General features: G+C 40.3%; 1 non-coding gene and 1 pseudogene across 1 annotated transcript; both read left to right on the top strand.

Annotated features, from left to right (window-relative positions):
• LOC141621442 (glutamate receptor 3.4-like) overlaps positions 1-23,923 on the top strand; it is a 36,762-nt pseudogene that overhangs the window by 3,634 nt on the left and 9,205 nt on the right.
• LOC141625112 (small nucleolar RNA R71) lies at positions 10,632-10,740 on the top strand. Its single transcript, XR_012534909.1, has one exon. It is a non-coding gene; the product is annotated as a small nucleolar RNA R71 (small nucleolar RNA).

Below are 23,923 nucleotides of genomic sequence, written 5' to 3'. Positions count from 1 at the left end.
GTCAACATAGAGTAGCATATAGGTCATGTCAGTACCATGATTATAGATAAATAGTGAAGGATCACAAACACTGCTGCTAAACCCCTTTGACAAGATAAAACTCGCAAACCGTTGATACCAAGCCCGAGGGGCTTACTTAAGACCATAAAGAGATTTACGGAGCCGACAAACATGATGCGGCATTTTCTGGTCTACAAAACCGGGTGGCTGATGCATCTACACAGTTTCAACAAGGTCCCCGTATAAAAAGGCATTTTTGACATCTAATTGATGTATAGGCCACGATCGAGAAACGACAAGACTAATCACAGTACGGATCGTGGTTGGCTTGACCACTGGACTAAATGTCTCATTACAATCAATTCCCACATGTTGGCATTTACCATTTACTACAAGGTGTGCCTTATAGCGTTGAAGAGAACCATCGGATCTGAATTTGTGACGGTAAAGCCACATACATCGAAAAACAGGGGCACTAGCGGGACGAGGTACGAGTTCCCAGTCGATACCGTCGTTTTGTAACAAAATTAAATTTATAATTCCAAACTAAAACTATAGCTAGTGATAGTAAGGGTCGAACCCCAGAGAGACAAGATCAATTCTATTTGCTTATTTCAGTCTATAAAAGTAACAATAAATGGGGGTTTGAATTTGGTTGATTCTAATGACTACTTGCTAAAATATAAAATTTCTCAACAAGATAAAAAGAAGATCGGGAACTTCGGTTCACCATGTCTAAGGTCAGGTCAAACAGGTAGCAGAGGTCCTATAATACGGTCTTAGGAAATACGAGCAAGCCTTTCGATCAATGCTCAAAATTAACCTCACGGTCTTTTAATTCCTAGAATTTCTCAAAGCTTTCGCTCAAAGGAAATTCCAAATCTCATGACAACCTAACCTACTAATCTTTCAATCTAGCAAGATGGATTTATCAAAAGGTAATAAGATCGATACGAAAGAATTCATACTAATAAAATTGACCCTAATTTATGCCATGGCTCACCTAGTTCCCAATCAAAACAATTAGCTACGCATGACTAAAGCTATATCAATTGCAAAATTGAAGATAAAGAACGCGATTGACATAATTAAAATTGAATTTAAGATAAAAGAATAAAACTGAATTGCTTGCATAAAACTAGTAAAACAAGAATTGAATTAACAAGAAAATAAAAGAAGAAGTAAATTGAATAAAAGCTTACTAAGGATTGATGAACAAAGTACTCAAATTCGAATTCCGTCGTCTCCTCCAAAACCAGATCTAAACTAAGTTCTTCAGTAATGAAAAGCATAACCTAAAAGTCTAGCTGCGTTCTACTGATAAGCGATGCCCAAAGTTAATTACAAATTGGGCTTTTAAAAGTCTAACACGAAGAATTAATCCCACTCAGATCGTCGATCGATCGATCATGGTCGATCGATCGGTCACTCGAAATGAGGCTTCTCTCAGTACTTCAACGGTCGATCGATCGCGGCAAAGATGGTCGATCGACTGGACTGAGCTGTGTAGTGGCTTCTTTCTCTCTTCAAATCAGCTCTTTACTCCAAGCACGCATCCCGAGGTGGTTGAATCCGAGCTCCCTTCTTCAAAGTTTCCCAAAAGCTGCCTCCGGAGGACGATTTAGGCTTGGTTTAGCCTACTTCCACTCATTCCTACAGTAAATCATAGAAAATGCAAAGTAAACCGTTTCTGGAGAAATAGTAGCCTTAAGCTAACAATTATGCATGGAAATACGTGCCAAAACTGCAAATAAAGTGTATAGAATATGCACGTATCAAATCTCCCCAAACCAAACCTTGCTTGTCCCCAAGCAAGCACTATGACCCATATAAAAACCTAATGGAAAGGAGTATATCTCAGAGCTAGCTACAAGTCAATGCCAAACCGTTTAATGTACATAGTCAACTACCGCAAAGCTCAAATCAAGTGAACAAACTTATGCATATCATGGAATTAAATCGGGCGTTCGACCTTGCAAGACTTCATAAATTCGGACTCTCCCGGGTCACTCTTCCCTCAGCAAAGCAAATGGTAAGAATATGTGTAAAAGAGAGGGAAGAAAATACATACTCTCACCTAGACTGCGACCGACAAAACATGTATGCTTGACTAGTATGAATAATGATTCTAGCTACCGTACACACGCATAACCACCGTCAAGGACTAATACATGCCGAACTATTGCAAGATTTGGATATGTGAGGCTAAGTGGGAAAGAAAGGGCAAAACAAGTATGGAAATGTGAAGGTAAGAGCCAAGCTAGTACCTAACGAACCATCAAAAACCGTATCCCGTTCCTCCAACTCGAAATATAAACCATGCCTTTAAAAGACTAAGCAACACAATATCCCAAAACAAACACCTCCAATTCACGAAATATGCACATGAGGCGTGTTCTCAATTCAACCAAATTATTATTTTTTCTCAAATGTCTTATTATTCTTTTCTTTCTTTCTTTCTTTTCTTTTCATTCTTTTTTTTTTCAACTTCTGAGCTGTGGTCGATCGACCAGTGATGGTAGTCGATCGACCACCCTGCGCATTCCAGTGCTCTCTGCCCAGGTGAACATCCTCTTTTTTTCATTTTTCTGATTTTCTCCTCTATTTTACCTTAGGCTGACACTCCTGCAATTCCTCCACTTCTCATAAATACTCACTCCAACATTACAAAAACGAACCAAAACTGCTTATGATTCGACAAAATTCCTCTACTACTTCCTAGCTTGGCACAATGGTAAGCTAAGTATGGGATGTAGTTAAAGGGCAACTGGCAGATATGGCTTAAAGTGGAGTTAATGGGGTAAAATGAGAAAGGGGAAGATGCAATAGTTCTCAAAACATGCAATACCGACCACAAACCAATGCGTATAGGCAATAAGCAATCAAAACTCATACACGTGCAAAACATGAAATGAAGGGAGTACTACTCTTAATCCTAAATTAACCGGTCATGAATGTCACCAGTTAAAGGCTCTATATCTCAGAAAGTATAAGTAGTTTGCCAAAAGTAATGAGTCAAGTCTAATTACCCGAAATGAATTCCATAACAAAATTTGAGAAATCACTTTTAATTCTCGCTAAGCAGCTGTGAAAAGGCAAGGAATGGCATATTTGACTAATAGTGCAACATCATCATTAATAAACTCCAATCCGACTCAACTATATGCAAAAATAAGCGTGATATTTTTGAAGTTTTTTTGAATTTTTTTTTTTGAATTTTTTTCTTTGTTTTTGTTGTTTTTTTTTCTGAACGGAAAAACAAATGCAAACAGAAATGCACTAAACATGTGACTGAAATGCAATAAAAAGCAAATGCAGATGCAAAAGACATATGCAAATACCCTCCCCAAACCAAAACGCACAATGCCCTCATTGTGCTCAGCAGCAAATCACCAGCAGAAATAGGGAAGAATAAAAGCATAATAAAAAAAAAAAAGGAAACTAATAAAGAAGGTTCGGAAACTCACAAAAGACGACCTCCCCAAACCAGCCAAAAACAGGGGAGGTCACAAGCATCTAATCACCACCATCGTACTCTTCACCACTAGACTCTCCGGACCCCGAGTCGCTCTCCTCCTCCGCAGCAGCAGCGGCAGTAGTAGTGGTAGTAGGAGGTCTCCTGGCAGGCCGAGGGTAACTGCCCACCGGAGGGACAAAGAAGGACGGGTGAGTCCAGGCACCCTGTGGAAGCATCCTCCCGGGCGTACTCCTCGTAAACTGGGTACAGAGCCAAGGCCGTGTCAAGTCGGTGCTGGTCAAAGCTCCTGCACAAGTCAGTCAACATACGTGACATCCCCCTTTGGTCCATGACCGGAGGGATAACAGTAGGGGGAGGGGGACGGAAAGTGACCGGGAAGCCGGTGGGAGCAGTAGTGGATGGAGAGGGTGCCTAAGAGGAGGAGGCACGAGCTCTCCTCGAAGTGCTAGTAGTAGCAGTACCCGCCCTAATAGGGAGCCTGTAACTAGGCAAGGGCGGGCGAGCTGCCCCCGAAACAGTGGTGAGGGGCAGGATAGGAGGGTAGCCTAGGACAGGGATGGGGTCGCAGATGAAAGAATCGATCTTCCACCGACTCCTTCTATCGATCCACTTCACGGACCGCGCGTAGGCAAGATCCATGAAGCGTAGGTCAGGGTCTATAGGGGCCTCTTCTCGAGGGAAAAGTAAAACAAGACGGTTGGCGAGACGCGTCACCAACCCGCCACAAGCAATAGTGGCCAAAGTGCCCTCACTAACAGTCTGAAAGTGAGCGGCAGTCAAATAAGCGATGTTATATATACGGGCTACCCGACTGTTAATGTTCAGATAGCCCGCCAAAATAGACAGTTCAATAGTATTCACATTATTCGACTCCTTACGGCCGAAAATGGTATTACCCATTAGCCGTAGAAAATAACGAAGAGGGGGCAAGTGGACGGAAGTGCCCGTCCTCTTAGGCCCGTAAAAATCACTAATACATGACCACATGACTCGGTGAATATCAGAAGTTTCCGAGGTTTTACCCTCGAAATAAAGACCCAGAAAACCAGCAAAATCGGCTAATGTCAGGGAGTAGTTGACATTGAAAAGCCGAAAGGAAATGCAAGCATTAGTCTTATTTTCCTCAAAAGAAGCCGAGTTAAAAGCATAAGATGAAAAGAACTCGAGGGTCAAAATGTAATACGTGAACTCAGCCATGTCCACAAGACCCATCATTCCTGTCCCATTTAGCAGGGACACAACGGACTCATGTGACCCAATTTCTCTAAAGTGGGTTTGTGAAGAAACCGGTGGTCACTTTCATTCTCGTGACAAAAAGAGCGAACTTGGCTCGCTGAGTAGAGTCGGAAAAAATAACCTGCGGATAGTCAGGTAGACTATCCGTAGTGGCCTCAATCATCAGTGGCGGACCCCGCGGCCGCTTGGCAGCGCCCTGGCTCGATTGCCCTTCAAACATGTGCTCCTTTCCTTTTGACATTGTTGTTTCCTGCGAACAATCAAATTAGCAATAAGCTTCCCCTAACCTTTAGCAATAACAATTCATGAAACCCGATTAATAAAAAAAATCAAAAATTCAGAAGCTGGAACCGAAATTAGGGTTTCCAAAATTTGGGGGAAAACTGATTTAAGCATCCTACAATTGATAATAAGGCTTGAAAATCAAAGGAAAAGGGTAGGAAAAGAAATCGAAGCATAAAAATCGACTAGAACTAGCCCTAAATCGATTTTCCCCAAATCGATTTTTCCATCTCAATGTAACAATACTCGGAAATATGGCATGAAACTCCAGTAAAAATCGAATATAAAGCATGGAAAAGAGATTAGGGACATACCTTGAAGATTTAAGCAAGAAAATTCGAGAATGAGACGGGATTTGCAGGAAAATCGCGAGAAAAGGGGAGAAAATAGGGTTTGCCTTTGATTTTTCGATTTATTGAAAGTGAATGAATGAATGAGGAATGAAGGAATACTTCCCTTATGAGTTGCATTCTGATCCCGCGCTCTGGTCAATCGACCACCTGACCCGGTCGATCGACCAGTCTCCCCTTTAAACAGCTTCTGGACTTTTCTCTTCAGTCGATCGACTATATTGCCAAGTCGATCGACCAAACTCCGTACACAGTAGCCTCTGACCTGTTCCTTTTCAGTCGATCGACTGAATAGCTTAGTCGATCGACTGAAGACGCTGACAATTTAGCTCAAAAATCACCTACAAAAATTTTCAAAGGCGCATATTCTCCAAACCAAAAAAATTTCTAAACAAAAGGAAACAAGCTAAGGGTTCTAATGCAAAATAAATGAAATAAAACTGTAAAGATCCTAATTACAAAAGTTTACAAGCCGGGTTGCCTCCCGGTTAGCGCTGGTTTAAGAGGTCCCGCACGACCTTTTTACCTCAATTTGCATCATCCGATAACGGGTCGAAGTACAATACCTCGACTTTCACAACAAACTCATCTGATCCGTGATAATGCTTCACATATTGGCCATTAACTTTGAACCTTTCTCCAGCAGAGGTCTCCAATTCAACTGATCCGAACTTTGTGACTGCTGTGACCGTGTAAGGGCCAGTCCACCTGGATTTCAGCTTACCAGGAAATAAACGGATACGAGCGTTAAAAAGAAGTACCTTATCGCCAATATGGAACTCGCGCTTGATGATTCTCTTGTCGTGCCAGCGCTTTGTTTTCTCTTTGTAGATCCTTGCATTATCATAGGCCAGCAGCCTAAATTCCTCCAACTCATTCAGCTGTGTCATGCGTTTCTCACGAGAGAGGTTAGGATCCAAATTTAAATCACATATAGCCTACCAAGACTTACGCTCTAACTCAACAGGCAAATGACATGTCTTACCATAAATCAATCGGTATGGTGACATCCCGATTGGCGTTTTAAATGCGGTCCTATAGGCCCATAAGACATCATCTAACTTAAGACTCCAATCTTTCCGTGATTTAGAAACAACTTTAGCTAAGACTTCTTTCAATTCTCTGTTAGAAATCTCAACCTGACCACTAGTTTGGGGGTGATACCCCAAACCTCTACGATGTTGGACACCGAATTTAGTCAATAAAGCACCAAGTTGTTTCTCTTTAAAATGCATTCCACCATCGCTAATGACAACCCGAGGGACACCAAAACGAGGGAAAATAATCTTTTTAAACAGTGTAATCATGGCTTTTGCATCACAATGGGGAGTAGCAATAGCTTCTACCCATTTGGACACATAATCTACAGCTACGAGGATATATTTATTACCTTGACTGCTCGGAAAAGGTCCTTGATAATCAATGCCCCAGACATCGAAAATCTCAACCTCAAGAATGCCTACCTGTGGCATCTCATGTCTCTTGGAAATATTCCCGATCTTTGACAAGCATCGCACTCAAAGAACAAAATTGCGACTATCTCGCATGCAAAGTTGGCTAATAGAAACCAGTTGGAGTACCTTAGCTACGATCAGGACTGGACCGTGGTGACCACCATAAGCAGAAGAGTGGCAAGCTTCTAGGATATCCTTCACCTCCCATTGAGGCACGCATCTCCTGATGAGACCGTCTGCGCATTCCTTGAAAACATAAGGATCATCCCAAAAGTATTGTCTAACATCATAAGCAAACCGCTTCTTCCGCGCCATGAAAGCTCGGGTGGTATCTTACTTGTCACAAAAAAGTTAGCAAAATCAAAGCAAACCAGAGGTGGATAAGACCCTGAAGTAGTAATAGCTAACAGACTCTCATCGGGAAAAGAATCATTAATAGGTAACGAATCCTCCCTTTCATCACCGCAGACGAGATAAATGGTCAGCTACCACATTCTCTGCTCCCTTCTTATCTTTGATCTCCAAATCAAACTCCTGCAAAAGGAGTATCCACCTCAAAAGCCTCGGCTTTGCATCCTTCTTAAGAAAAAGAGTCTTCAGCGCTGCATGGTCAGTATAAACAATAACCTTAGAACCTAACAAATAAGACCGAAATTTGTCTAAGGCAAAAACTACAAAACTAAACTCTTTCTCGGTGGTAAAATAATTAATTTGAGCCTCATCCGAGTTCGCTCGCATAATATATGGCATTCAAAGCTTTATTCTTCCGCTGTCCCAAAACTGCACCAACCGCATAATCGCTGGCATCACACATGATCTCAAATGGGAGGTCCCAATCAGGCGGCTAAATGATTGGCGCAGAAACTAGGGCCTCCTTTAACCTGTTAAAAGCGGAAAGGCACTCATCAGTAAATTCAAAGACAGCATCCTTAAGGAGCAAATGTGTGAGTGGTTTAGCAATTTCTGAAAAATCCTTAATGAAACGCCGATAAAAACCAGCGTGACCAAGGAAACTCCTCACTCCTTTAACATTCACGGGAGGAGGTAATTGCTCAATCACCTGCACTTTTGCTTTGTCAACATGTATACCTTTATCAGAAATCAGATGCCCTAACACAACTCCCTCATTGACCATAAACTGACACTTTTCCCAGTTTAAAACAAGATTAACATCTATACAACGCTGCATGACTTTATCAAGGTTAGCTAAACAACGATCAAAGTCATTACCATAAACTGAGAAATCATCCATAAATACCTCCATAATATTCTCTATATAATCAGAAAAAGTCCCCATCATGCACCTCTGAAAGGTAGCAGGGGCGTTACACAATCCGAAAGGCATTCTACGATATGCAAAAACACCCTATGGACAGGTAAAAGTGGTCTTACTCTGATCATCCGGATGAATAGGGATCTGAAAGAACCCTGAATATCCGTCTAGAAAACAGAAAAATTTGTTAGAAGCAAGTTTTTCAGTCATTTGGTCAAAAAAAGGGAGGGGGAAGTGGTCTTTCTTGGTGGCGGCATTCAACTGTCTATAATCAATGCACATCCGCCACCCTGTCACAACTCGTGTTGGTATTAATTCATTTTTCTCATTTTTAACCACAGTAGTCCCTCCTTTCTTCGGAACTACTTGAATTGGGCTAACCCACTTGGAGTTGCCAACTGTATAAATAATACCTGCATCGAGTAGTTTCATCACCTCAGCCATAACAACTTCCTGCATCTTCGGGTTCAACTTGCGTTGACCACATGCCTCGTAAGGCTTGTGGCCTTCCTCCAGCTCTATCCTGTGCATACAAACATCGGGACTGATGCCCTTAATGTTATCCAAAGAGTAACCTAGAGCCTTCCCCGTTTTTCTTAAGCACACATCATCAGCGCATGTTGGTCATCATTAAGCTTAGCACTAACAATAGTTGGGTACTGCTCTGTATCATCTAGAAAAACATACTTAAGATTAGGAGGAAGTGGCTTACGCTCAGGCACCTTTACCTCTACAGCACAGACAGAATCAGCTTCAATGGTATAGCAAGTGTTTACCAAGTTCTCGTTGGCCAGGCTTAAGAGCATCTCATCTTCTTCCTCGTTGAGCTCGTAGCTCTCCATTGAGGCTACCAAAGCATTTGGCTCCTCAGCATTCTCCACTGCATTACCTGTACACTCATCTAAACAGGTTAGATCAGCTAAGGGATCCTTGGCTAAGGATTCCCTCCAATTACAAGTAACAGCCCTGTCAATAATATCAATGGAATAACACGTATCATCATTAGCAGGTTCAGTCGCCTTGTGAGCAAGACTGAACTCAATGGTGTCATCCCCTACCTCTAAGGTTATGGTTCCGCGTTTGACATCTATTACAGCCCCAGCTGTATGTAAAAACAGTCTACCTAAAATAATAGGTATCTGACTGTCCTCTGCAATGTCCAAAACAACGAAATCGATAGGGATAAAAAAACTTACCCACTCGAACGGGTACATCCTCTATAACTCCTATAGGTCTCTGAGTCGATCTATTTGCCATTTGAACGGTAATATCGGTCACCTTGAGTCTACCAATATTTAACCTTTCGCAAACAGAGTACGTCATGACACTGACACTGGCCCCTAAATCACAGAGGGCCTTTCCAATTTCGTGGTTACCTATAGTGCAAGGAATTGAAAAACTACCCGGGTCCTTTAATTTAGGTGGTATATTAATATGTGAAAGAGCATTGCATTCTTCCACAAAAGCAACATTACCATCATCACGAAAATTTCTCTTACGATTTAAAATGTCTTTCATAAATTTTGCGTAAGAGGGTACCTGGGTAATTAGATCAGTGAAAGGAATCGTTACCTCGAGATTCTGGACCATCTCCAAAAACTTACCAAACTTGCGCTCCAACTTGGTATTCTTTAAACGCTCCGGATACGGGACTGCAACAATGGCCGTAGGATCAGTAACCTTCGGCTTCCGTAAGTTTAAAACCTCCGTCAAATCATCAATGAGTGTAGAATCATGCAAATTAGTTGACGGAATTGCGTCCTGTACTGGAGACCCAGTCGATCGACTAATAGGGGTGGTCGATCGACCAAGTTGGCTGGGCGTGAATAGTTCCTGGACAGAAACTTCTTCGTCAGGAATCTCAGTCGATCGACCGTTGGCTGGGCGTGAATAGTTTCTGATCAGAAACTTTTTCATCTGACGTTCCAGTCGATCGACTGATAGTAGTGGTCGATCGACCAGAAGTACTGGCAATTGAGCTCGTTTTTGCACCAGAAATTAAACTAGCTCCTTCATCATTTCCCGAGTCTCCTCTTGGCTTGTCGGGACCTTCATAAGAGATGCCACTTCTGAGATTAATGGCATTAATCTTTTCAATTGGCCCTTCACATTTGCTTGAAGAATTGGCGACTTGCTTAGCCTCTATATTCTCCAACTGCTTCACAAAATTCTTTGAGGACTCAATCCCGGCTGCTTCCATTTTCGCGACTTGCAGCAGAAGAGCTCGGACCATTTCCCTCAATTCCTCGATTTCATTTAACTTATGAACGGGAATTTCAACTCTTTCCTTGGAAGCTTCAGAGGTCTCGAGCTTCTCGAGACGGGCAGTAATAGAAGTAATGAGTGTCACAACGGCATTCATTTCATCACTTTGCTTTCGTGACTTTCCACGTGAACTCCCAAACTCAGCTCTATGGACTGCCATCTCCTCAATAGTGTTCCAACCTTTATTTTGACCGGTATTGTTTTGGAACCTACCATTCGCAGCTGCGTCCAGGATGACCTTGTAATCATCATATAAAGCATTGTAGAATAAGTTGCAAAGATACCACTGCTGGAAACCATGGTGAGGGACATCTCGGACCAAACTTTTGAAACGTCCCCATGCTTCACAAAATTCCTCATCATTTCCTTGCTGGAAATTAGCAATTTTACTTCTCAAGGCATCAGTCTTTGCAAGTGGGAATTATTTTTTGTAGAAGGCCAATGCGAGAGATGTCCAATCTGTGACTCCAGCTGCTATCCTATCAAGGTAGCGGTACCAATCTCGCGCCGAATCCTTCAATGAGTATAAGAACATCACCCCTTTTACTTCATCCTGAGTCATCCCAGGCGGTATAGGTATGGAACAGCAGTAGTCTGTGAAAATTTCCATATGCTTCAAGGGATCCTCATCTGGTAGACCAGCAAACTGATTTCGCTCCACTAAATCAATATAGGAGGAACGAAATTCGAACTGACCAGTAGTAGGGGTAGGTAGCACGTGCCCATTTGGAAGGTGCTGCTCTTTTGGCTGAAGATTGTCATATATCGTAGTCATGCTTGCCGAAATGAGAGTACTCAAGTCTTCCTCTCAAAAACCTGTCTTCTAACTGTGCAAAAGCAAAACTAGAAGCATGAGTAAGCAACGGCCTCAAGGAACCAAAGTTCCTCGAGACAAGAAAAATAAACTAAAAATAAAGCAAACAGAATTACACCGTCTCCCCGGCAACGGCGCCAAAATTTGATACCGTCGTTTTGTATCAAAATTAAATTTATAATTCCAAACTAAAACTATAGCTAGTGATAGTAAGGGTCGAACCACAGAGAGACAAGATCAATTCTATTTGCTTATTTCAGTCTATAAAAGTAACAATTAATGGGGGTTTGAATTTGGTTGATTCTAATGACTACTTGCTAAAATATAAAATTTCTCAACAAGATAAAAAGAAGATCGGGAACTTCGGTTCACCATGGCTAAGGTCAGGTCAAACAGGTAGCAGAGGTCCTATAATACGGTTTTAGGAAATACGAGCAAGCCTTTCGATCAATGCTCAAAATTAACCTCACGGTCTTTTAATTCCTAGAATTTCTCAAAGCTTTCGCTCAAAGAAAATTCCAAATCTCATGACAACCTAACCTACTAATCTTTCAATCTAGCAAGATGGATTTATCAAAAGGTAATAAGATCGATACGAAAGAATTCATACTAATAAAATTGACCCTAATTTATGCCATGGCTCACCTAGTTCCCAATCAAAACAATTAGCTACGCATGACTAAAGCTATATCAATTGCAAAATTGAAGATAAAGAACACGATTGACATAATTAAAATTGAATTTAAGATAAAAGAATAAAACTGAATTGCTTGCATAAAACTAGTAAAACAAGAATTGAATTAACAAGAAAATAAAAGAAGAAGTAAATTGAATAAAAGATTACTAAGGATTGATGAACAAAGTACTCAAATTCGAAATCCGTCGTCTCCTCCAAAACCAGATCTAAATTAAGTTCTTCAGTAATGAAAAGCATAGCCTAAAAGTCTAGCTGCGTTCTACTGATAAGCGATGCCCAAAGTTAATTACAAATTGGGCTTTTAAAAGTCTAACACGAAGAATTAATCCCAGCTCGCAGACTGGTCGATCGACTGATCAGCATGGTCGATCGACTGGTCACTTCAGAACAGTAGCTTCTGCTGTACTTCAACGGTCGATGGACTGTGTAGCATGGTCGATCGACTGGACTGAGCTGTGTAGTGGCTTCTTTCTCTCTTCAAATCAGCTCTTTACTCCAAGCACGCATCCCGAGGTGGTTGAATCCGAGCTCCCTTCTTCAAAGTTTCCCAAAAGCTGCCTCCGGAGGACGATTTAGGCTTGATTTAGCCTACTTCCACTCATTCCTACAGTAAATCATAGAAAATGCAAAGTAAACCGTTTCGGGAGAAATAGTAGCCTTAAGCTAACAATTATGCATGGAAATACGTGCCAAAACTGCAAATAAAGTGTATAGAATATGCACGTATCACCAGGTATTGTTATCAATTAAAGCACGAAACTCGTCGGTCATGGCGGTATTCCAGTATGGGTCCTGGAGGGCAGCGTGGGGGTTCTTTGGAAGAGGGGAGATGGTTTCTTTTGTGGCAGCGAAGACACGAGTCTTAAAGATGCCATTCATAGCTCTAGTGGTCATGCGATGGTCGCGAAAGGTAGAGGGGGCGGGTCAGGTGAGTAGAAAGTATGGACAGAGGGGGAGGGCTGGGTACGTGGAATGGTTGCAGGGGTGTGGGGAGTTGCGGTTGAAGGTGTTGCAGGGAGTCCGGGTTGGACAGGGGAGTTAGGAGAGACATGGGGGTTTGAGGGGGGTTGGGAGTTTGGACAGGAGGTGTGTTGTGTCGGGGTGAGTCTGGTGGAACGTGGGTTGGTATGGTCATGGACTGGGTTGGGTTTAAGAAGGCATCGATGAGGGCTGGGTTTAAGTGGACGTTGGATTTATCACTGGTAGGAGGGAGCCAAGGGTGAGCGAATGGAACTACCGACTCGTCGAAAGTAACGTGGTGGGAAATAATATGCTTTCCAGTGGATAGTTCAAGACACTTGTAACCTCGAAACTCTTGGGGATAACCGAGAAAGACGCATTTGGTGGATCGGGTTGCTAGTTTGTGAGGTGTTTTGGCAGAGAGATTCGGGTAGCAGACACAACCAAAAACACGAAGATGAGAGTAGGAAGGGTCTTTATGAAAGAGAACGGAAGTTGGTGTGAGGGAATTGAGGATTTTGGTGGGCAAAATGTTATGGAGATGGACTGCCGTATGTAATGCACCGACCCAATATTCAAGAGGGATAGATATGTGATGTAATAAAGCTAGAACGATTTCATTTATGCGGCGGATCATGCGTTCAGCCTTACCATTTTGGGACGAGGTCTGAGGGCACGAGAATCGAAAAACTAGACCGTTTTGGTCAGCGAAATTATTAAAATCATTATTGTCTAATTCACGGCCTAAGTCACATTGAAATGTTTTGATAGGACGGTTAAATTGCGTAGTGACATAATTTCGAAATTTAAGGAATTTGGAAAAGGTTTCGGATTTGAATTTTAGCGGATAGACCCAAACAAATTGAGTAAAGTTATCAATCAAGATTAAATAATTTTTGTAACCTGCTTTACTTTTGATTGGCGAAGTCCACAAGTCACTATGGATTATATCAAAGAGTGTGAGAGTGCGAGATAGAGAATCGGAAAACGACAATCTTTTGTGTTTGCTTATTTGACACGAGTGACACAACAAAGAGTTGGACTTGCTATTACATGAAATACGAGAGCTAGACTTAAGTAAATTAAAAATAGAGGCACCCGGATGGCCTAACCGAGAGTGCCAAACATCATGGGAGAGAGCAAGAAGAACGGGGCTAGGCTTGGATGCGGTTGACACGGCTGACACGGGGTAAAGGTCGCCATCACTGTTGCTCCTCAGAATCAGATTCCCATTCGCTAAATCCTTCACAGAGAAACCACGTGGGTCAAATTCAACGGACACATTATTGTCTTTAGTGAACTGTCTTACCGATATGAGATTTTTAATTATTTGCGGGGTATATAAGACATTGTAGAGGTGTAGGGAGCGATTTGGTGTGTTTAATGTGGTGTGACCAGAATCGTGTACTGGAATGCTTGCGCCATTCCCGACATAAATAGAGCGAATCGTACTAGAATTGAGAAGGGAATGAAATATACCTGCATCCACGCTGAGATGAGACGATGCCCCTGTATCCATATAAAACGGACCCGGATTGTAGGGCTGTAAATTAAGAGCACTAAAAGCCTGCCCTAAATCAGTAAGTTGAGGTCCGTCTTCAGAAGCGGCTACGTGAGCTTGGCCATAACCAGCAGAGGCACGAGGTCCAATGGCGTTGCTGCGAGAAAAGGAACGGGGAGCAGAGGGCTGTGGCGTGGGCCATGGTTGCCATTGAGGGGTCCAACCTGAGAAGGTAAGGTATGGGCACGGTGGGGGAGTCCACTGGGGCGGCCATCCCGGCATAGGGCCCCACATAGGAGCGTTTATGGCCGGAGTAGAGGGTTGCTTCGATTGACGGCCCCCGCCTTTGTGACCAGAATTATTGTCGCGTTTACCACCATTGTGGCGGTTGTTTCGAGACTGGCCGGATTTGGGTGCATTATCCCAATTCCGTGTGTCAGCAGGGGGGAAGTCGGGGCCACCAGAGCCGCTAGTTCTTCACGGCTTTCGTGGCGATGGTTTTCAAGCTCGATCATACTGCATGCCGTTTCAAAGTTCGGCGTGGTTTGATTAATATAGGCCGCGACCGTGTCATACTCGTTGGGAAGGTCGCGAACTAATTGAATAACCAAACGTTGATCAGTGACAGCGGCGCCGACGTCGGATAAAGCAACAGATAATTCCTTCAGTCGTTGGCAGTAAGCGTCAAAATTAGGAAACTTACCGAGTTTGAGATTTATGAATTCGTGCTCAAGGCTAGCAGCATGCGCACCTTTGTAATTGAGGAAGATGTTCTCAATCCGAGTCCAGGCCTGGCGAGCCGTGGAATCACGTTTGAGAACACGGGGAAGCAAGTCGTCTGACATTGTGCCATATATCCATTGTAAAACAATGACATCGACTTCTATCCACGCGTCATACAACGAATCCGTCGTCGACGGAGGATCGGTGCCATCAATATGATGAAGAACTTTATATCCGCGAGCATGAAGAGTGAAGAGGTCGACCCACAATGAGTAGGAGACCTTAATACCATCGAGGACACAGACTTTATTTTGTATGTTTGTGACCGTGTAGACTGGAAGGAGAGAGGGTTTGGTGGTTTCAGTTTTAGTTTTATCATCACCGACCATTTTAGCGTGAGGTTAGGCGGGATGATGAAGGCCGAGATCTGTGTTAATGTCGTGAGCAAGAAAACACAAGAGGTTTACCTAGATACTGATACCATGTAGAATAACGTAATTCCCTGATTTGGGAGATCTTCTTATGAACATATATATAGTTACAATGTATAACAAGTATCCTATTTACAAGGAAAAGATATGGCTAACTATGGAAACAATATAACTAATTGATACACACTATCAATTTACAATATTTAACTAATAGTTTAAATTTGTTGGTACAAGATTATATATGCTATATTCCTATATATGTTACTCCGATCAAGGCTATATATGTCTAAGATTTTAGGGGACTATGATTATGGAGTAAATAGTTAACTAACTCTTATTTTTGAACTTTTCTAGGATCCAAGTTCAGCTATTATGGTTTTGAAAATCAATATCTCCAACAGTTTACTACATATTGTTACTATATATTATGTATTCCCTCTCTTCTGGAGGATAGTTTTGTAGGCGGTATAACTATTAGATAAACAATGAACGGGAAAAACTTACAAAACCGGTAAAGAAGAATGTCGTGGAGTGATTAAAATCACTGCCCTAAAGTTGAATTTGTCCCATTCGATACACACGACCTCTTGGCAACCAACCCCCAGGATTACACGACGTCCGAGCCTAAGGTGTACGACAAAGACTCTAACTGAGGATTACTAACAGAACGTTGCCAAAATCAGCTTGTGCAGAAGACGTTTTATAGAGATAGAATGGAGAAGATGAGAGTAAGATTTTTGTGTGTTCTGAAATGCGGTAGAGGTAGGAGTTATATATAGGGAGAGTAGCAAGGATCCAGAATTGTATTAAAATGTCTAGTAAATATCTTTTAGATTTTTGCAAAATCAGTATGGTAAACCACAAAAGTCAGTATAGAAGACTGCACTTTCAGTTTAGGAAAACGCAGCAATCATCTATAGAAGACTGAACAATCAGTCTCGGAAATTGTGCAAAAATAATATAGAGATAAGTGATATTACTTCCAAAAGGAGCCTACGGCACGCACCGCAGGTGCTCTACCAGAGCCCGTGCCTGGCCCGGCATGGCGTGGCGTGCGCGCGCGCGCGTGTGTGGTTGTACGGTCCCTTTACTACTACACATCTAGTAGTCCAACATAGATGATCACTTATAAACTATATTAGTCCAACATAATTTATCAACGTGGGATAAAAGGAGATTCTTTTGAAGCAATACTTCCAACAATTCCCACATGATTCAAAAGAAGAAGAAGAGAAATAGCTGATTAAGGCAACGGAACGTAAGTCTTAAGATGACAATGTTCCTGAGGAATTGAATTGTCACCCAGTGCATACAATTACCTGCTACAGCCGTATTGAGTTGCTCTCGGCATTGGACTCTCCACGGTGGTTTATAACGGATAACTGTGCACAAACCTGCATTCGAATCTGTGTTCATCCTCGCGAAAGGTCATAAAAAAGGTACCCCTCATGTGTCTGGTATCTCGAGAACGCTCTAGAGGTCCTAAAGCCTAAAGACCTGATAGGGGTAGAGCATTTCCCTCACATTCACATAGGTAAGTCCATCAGGTTTGACTGCCACAAAACATCCTTAAACAAGGACTATGGACTTATTAAGAGCTTAGCTCAACCTTCCTCACATGACAGAAATAGCGCAATATATAGAAAGAATACTACATCACTTTTAATAAAATAGAAATGGTAGTAGTATTACAACATAATATCCTCGTGACTTCGTTTGTCCCATAGAACTTGGTAAACCCAAGTGGGGGAGCCCTGTCACGATTCACTCCCAATAGGCTTTAAACCCATTCCTCGTGCTGACTCCAACACTAATTTTTTGCAGAGGCCTTTCGTGAGAGGATCCACAATATTCCTCTCCGATTTTACATAATCCAGTGATATCACATTATTTCTGATGAGATTCCTCACTATAGAATATCTCAAGCGTTATGTCTCCTCTTTCCGTTGTAAGTTTGATTGCCTGCCACGCCAATAGCTGCTTGAGAATCGCAATGCATTGAAATTGATGGAGCCGCCCCCCCACCATGGAACGTTTGCTAACAGTTTCTTTAGCCATTCGGCTTCCTGACCTGCCAATTCTAAAGCAATAAACTCATATTCCATTGTTGATTTTGCAATACAACTTTGGTTAGAAGATTTCCAAGAAATAGCACAACTAGCCAAAGTAAACACATATCCACTAGTAGAATGAATCTCATCATTATCAGACACTCAATTAGCATCACAATATCCTTCTAAAAGACATGGAGATTTGGAATAGTTCAAACCTCAATCCATTGTTCCCCTAAGGTATTTTAGAAGTCTAAATAAGGCATTTCAGTGTGACTGATTTGGACCATATGCATACCTGTTAAGACGACTTACCGCATAAGCAATGTCTGGTCTTGTATAATTCATTAAAAACATGACACTGCCAATTATCTTAGCATATTCTTCTTGGTTCACGCTAACACCCTCATTCTTTTTTAGGTGTATACTAGGATCATATAGGGTTTTGATTGGTGCATAATCAAAACAGTCAAATCTTTTAAGAATTTTATCAACATAATGTGACTGATCCAAACTCAAACCCTATTTGGTCCAAGTAATTTTTATACCAAGAATAACATCGGCTTCACCTAGGTCTTTCATGTCAAAACGGGAGCATAAGAAAACTTTAGTGTCATTGATGACATCCATATTAGTACCAAAAATAAGCATGTCATCAACATATAAACACACGATAACACATCCTTTTGTGTCATTTTTAGCGTAAACATAAGCATCCGAATCATTTACATGAAAACCATAAGAAGTAATAGTTTGATGAAATTTGTCATACCATTGCTTCGGAGATTGCTTTAGACCATACAATGATCTAACCAGTTTACATACCTTGTCTTCTTGTCCTGAAATTACACAACCCTCTGGTTGCTTCATCTATATTTCTTCGTTCAAGTCTCCGTTCAAAAAAGTTGTCTTTACGTTCATTTGATGCACAAATAGATCATGTATAGAAGCTAGTGCAATTAAAGCCCTAATAGTAGCAACTTTAGTAACAGGAGAGTAAGTGTCAAAGAAATCCAAACCTTTGGTTTGTCGATTACCACAAACAACCAATCTAGCTTTATATTTGTCGATAGACCCATCAGGTTTGAGTTTCTTCTTGAAGACCCATTTGTTGTTTAGAGGTTTACACCCTCTAGGCAGATCGGTGAGAATCCAAGTATTATTACCTTTGATGGAGTTTATCTTACTATTGATAGCTTCTAGCCAGAAAGTAGAATCGATGGAATTCATGGCCTCCTTGTAAGTTCTAGGATCATTTTCTACAACATAAGCACGAATGTCCTCCTCATCAAGAAATTGTTTTTCTGCCAAACTTGTCTCGAAGTCTGGGCCAAAATCTTTTGCAATTCTAGCCCTCTTGCTCCTTCTAGGTTCAGTCACTGCATCTGCATTAGTTACTGCACTAGTAGAAGCATTATCAACATTATTGGAAACAAGTGGTAAACGAGGCTCAGAGTTAGTTTTCATTGGAAAAATATTCTCAAAAAATACAACATCCCTTGATTCTTTAATAGACCCAAAACCTGAACCATCCTTTAAACCTGTAAGCCGCACTGTTAGAAGCATAACCAATGAATATACCGTCGATTATTTTTGGTCCAATTTTGCTTCTTTGGCATGCAGGTATTCCAATTTTTCCCAAGCACCCCCACACTTTGAGGTAGTTGAGATTAGGCTTGTGGCCTTTCCAGAGCTCATAAGGAGTTGTCTCCAATTTTTTGTGTGGAACTATGTTAAGTACAAAACAAGCAGAAAGAATGGACTCGCCCCACATGTTAGTAGGCATACCAAAACTAATAAGCATAGCATTCATCATGTCTTTCAAAGATCTATTTTTCCTTTCGGCTATTCCGTTTTGTTGAGGAGTGAATGGGGAGGTGATCTCATGGATAATGCTATTTTCTTCACAATATTTTTTAAGTGGATAACCCTCATATTCACTGCCCCTATCAGACCTAACACGTTTGATTTTTAGGTCTAATTGATTCTCAACTTCAGCTTTATAGATCATGAATTTTTGCTCGGCTTCATATTTTGTACTTAACAAATACACTTTCGTATATCTAGAGAAATCATCTACAAAAGTGACATAATAACGCTTACCTCCTTGGCTCATTGTGTTTCTGAAATCTCCCAAATCCGAATGGATTAGTTCAAGAAGAGTTGAGGCACGATGGACTTGTTTATTAAACGGTGTCCTGGAATGTTTAGCCTCTACACATATCTCACATTTGTCAAAAGCCGTATTACTAAAACCATGTATAAGGTCAAGATGTTTCAATTTTTTAACATAATCAACATTTATATGACCTAATCTAGCATGCCATAAAGTAATAGACTCAGCGAGATAAACGGAAGTGGTAGAGTTTTTATTAATAGTCGCCACATCGAGCACGAAAAGCCCGCCATTACAAAAACCTTTTCCAACAAAATTATTGTTTCTAGTGAGTACAAGTTGGTCGGATTCAAAGGTGGGTTTTATACCGACCTTGTTAAGTAGAGACCCTGAAATAAGGTTCCAACGAATTTTTGGAACATGAAGAACATTATTAAGTTCGAGAACTTTACCGGACGTTAGCTTCAGTTGTACCTTTCCCTTACCAATGACGCGTGTAGTGCTAGAGTTGCCCATGAACACGCATTGTCCATTTGTTTCTGGCACATATTCTTTGAACGCTTCTTTGTCACAACATATGTTACTCGTAGCTCCAGTATCCAGAACACATTCTGTGACATTGCTTACTAGATTTACCTCGGATACCACGGCGGCAATTACTTCATCTTTTTCGGTGAGATGAGCTTGATGCTTGTTTCTGGACTTTCTTTGGGATCCTTGCGGACAGTATCTTGTGAAATGACCCGTTTCACCACAAGTGAAACATTCTCCTTTGAACGGCCTTTTAGGTTTAAAATTTGTCCGATTTTTCACTCCGTGAATCTGGTTTGGTCCCTTGTTGTTGTGGTTGTTGTTATTATTACGTCTAGGACCTTTGTTGCGATTTTTGGTCTCAACGAGATTGGCATTGGAAGAGGAATGATCAACTTATTTTCCTTTTGACTGAATCTGATTTTGCTCTTCAATCTTGATGTGTGACACCAACGCAAGGAGAGTAAAATCTTTATGTTTGTGTTTCATGGAGTGCACATAATTCTGCCAAGAGGATGGAAGTTTATCGAGTAGACAATTAGCTTGAAAAATTTCACATATTTTCATACCTTCCGCTATAATATCAGCACATAAAGTCTCATACTCATGAACTTGATCTAGCACAGGTTTTTCATCAGTTATACGAAAATTTAACCATCTATTGCAAGCATATTTTTTAATGCCAAAATCATCTGTTCCGTATTTTGTTTTAAGAGCGGCCCAGATGTCTTTAGCAGTATCAAGCTTGCTATAGATCAAAAATAAAGGTTCGGTCATATAGTGCAGTAAAAAACTACGACAAGTTTTATTGTCTGCAGGATAATTCCATTCACTGTTTTCTGGTGCTTCAGTTTCAGTTAAAGTATAATCTGTCTTTAACTAGCTTACAATAAAATCAATTCTTTTGGACTAAATCCTATAGTTTTTACCGTCAAGTAACTCCAATTTTGACATATCAGGGATAAAAACTGTAGGCATAAGAGTCGGATTAAATGAAGCGGCAGAAATTGCCATAGCCATATCGCCTAAGATAAAATTTTAACGAGCAAGAAAAAAAAAATTAAAATTCAACTTTAGACTATAGGCGGTATAACTATTAGATAAACAATGAACGGGAAAAACTTACAGAACCCGTAAAGAAGAATGTCGTGGCGTGATTAAAATCACTGTACTAAAGTTGAATTTGCCTCGCTTGATACACACGGCCTCTTGGCAACCAACTCCCAGGGTTACACGACGTCTGAGTTTAAGGTGTACGACAAAGACTCAGATCAGATTGAGGATTAATAACAGAACGTTGCCAAAATCGACTTGTAGCAGAAGACGTTTTATAGAGATAGAACATAGAAGATGAGAGTAAGATTTTTGTGTGTTCTGAAATGGCAGAGGTAGGAGGTATATATAGGGAGAGTAGGAAGGTTCCAGAATTATATTTAAGTGTCTCGTAAATATCTTTTAGATTTTTGCAAAATCATTATGGTAAACCACAAAAGTCATTACAGAAGACTGCACTTTCAGTTTAGGAAAACGCAGCAATCACCTATAGAAGACTGAACAATCAGTCTAGAAAATTGTGCAAAAATAATATAGAGATAAGTGATCTTACTTCCAAAATGAGCCTACGACACGCCCCGCAGGTGCTCTACCAGTGCTCGTGCCCATGCCCGAGCCCGACCCGGCCTGGCGCGAACGCGCGCGTTTGGTGGTACGGTCCCTTTACTACTAGCCTACTACACATTTAGTAGTCCAACATAGGTGATCACTTATAAACTATAGTAGTCCAACATAATTTATCAATGTGGGATAAAAGGAGATTCATTTGAAGCAATACTTCCAACAATTACGTTTACTTTTATTTTGTGAGGGAAAAATAAAGAAAACGTAAACTATTCATTTGGAGCTTGGGACAAAGGGAGCACTGTTTTAGTACTTTGATAGTTGTCAATACGTTATTGTGCAATCGCACGTCAAAAACTTATTTCTAAGACTATAAAGATTAAATAGAAGAAAGATGAGTAAATGATCAAAGATCAAAGTTAAGATTTATGATGAACACAATCATATACATTAATAGTTGAGACTTGAGAATACAATAAAGTCGAAAGAAATTTGTTGATTTATTTTTGTATAACACAGTGTTCTTTAAATTAGGAGGAAATATATTAATTGTTAATAATTGTAGGGTTAATATTGAAAAGATAATTAAATTACTCCTAACACTAATATTAATGTACTTATGTATGTAATTTAGTAGTTTAGGATAAGTAAGGATTTGCTCTTTGATAAATCTAGCTGAAAATACAAATGAAAACTGAAATGATAGGTAAAATCTAAAAATGTACTATTTGAAAACTAATTATTTATAAGATAGTTGAAAAGGTTACTGATATTTGAAAATGACGTAAAACAGACGAAATAAGTTGTTTAAGTTGGAGTTATGAAGAATTTTTAATAAAAGTGTATTTGTAAGGGAGTATTTTTAAGAATTTTTTTTTATAACGGAGTAATTTTTTAAAACTGGATTTTAAAAGAGAGTAATTTCTAATTTACTCAAAAACTATGAAAAGTTGTCCGACAAGGTCCCTTTTTTTAAGAAAGTTGGAGTAGCTTTATATTTTAGGGAGCTGAAATGCCATTTATCAAACACTTACCGCAAATAAACATCTAAGCTTAAATTAAATTTTGGTCAAATAAACTTATTAACTCTCCTTTTTTTTTTATGATAAGGTAAAGAAACTAAGTTAATCGAAATCAACCTATATCATCCTCGCGGATGTAAATGGTAAACGAAAGTGAAAGACTTTTAATATACCAAGAAAATCATAATAAGACCGAGATAAAGAAGGGCATAGAAAAGACTCTCACACCGAAAATCTTAATCCTCAAAAGCCGAAAAGGAAAAGAAACCAGCTTTAAGAAGACGGAAAAAAACAAGTCTAAAAGATCGGGTGTTAACTTTAAACTGCTAATGTTGACATTGAATTGCCTACAAAGCTAAAAATTCAGCCAAAAACAAGCATGTCATTCAATAGTCCCCATGTCTTTGAAGAAGGCTTCCACCTGTGTCATTCAATAAAAACCAAGAAGGGATCTCAAAAATGACCAGGCAGCCGCAATATTGTTTCACTATTCATTGAGAATACAATGAAATGCGTTTCACAGCTAAAAAAGGACAATTAATCAAGATATACCAACATTGTTTGCTATAATCAATCAAAATATGATAATAAAACTTACAATTTTTATTAAGATTCTTGATTTAAACCTTTATTCTTAAGGTAGATGACTCAAACAAATTTTTCTAGCTTAAAATAAAGAGTTAAAAGAGTCAAATCTTAGAGGAGGTAGAAATCAAGAAAATTGACTCAAGAAATTTCTAAAGAAAGACATGGAGAACTAGATGGGAAAGACCAAGAAAGGATTCAACACCCATATTCATTTTTTGGGGTTTTTTTGCTTTTTCAGAGGAACTTTCTCCCTCTAAACTATTAGAGAGAGATCCCAAATAAACTTAGGGTTTTTCTATCATTTACCTAATGGACACATGTTAAGGAGTCATTTAGAGAATGAATTACAACAATATCTCATAAGAAGCTAAGCCAATAACCTTGTCTACAACTATAACAGAAAGTTTGTGGAGGACAAATGAATTAAGCCCTAGACACAATCAGACCATGTAGTTTACATTAATGGAAACATGCGACAGAATTATGAATCCACATTGGATATACAATGTACCAATAAAAAAACATTGGATACAC

The sequence above is a fragment of the Silene latifolia genome, chromosome X (assembly GCF_048544455.1).
Source record: "Silene latifolia isolate original U9 population chromosome X, ASM4854445v1, whole genome shotgun sequence".
Classification (NCBI taxonomy): Eukaryota; Viridiplantae; Streptophyta; class Magnoliopsida; order Caryophyllales; family Caryophyllaceae; genus Silene; species Silene latifolia.
The sequence above is the reverse complement of the archived record's forward strand: the minus strand, read 5'-3'. Positions and strand labels throughout refer to the sequence as shown.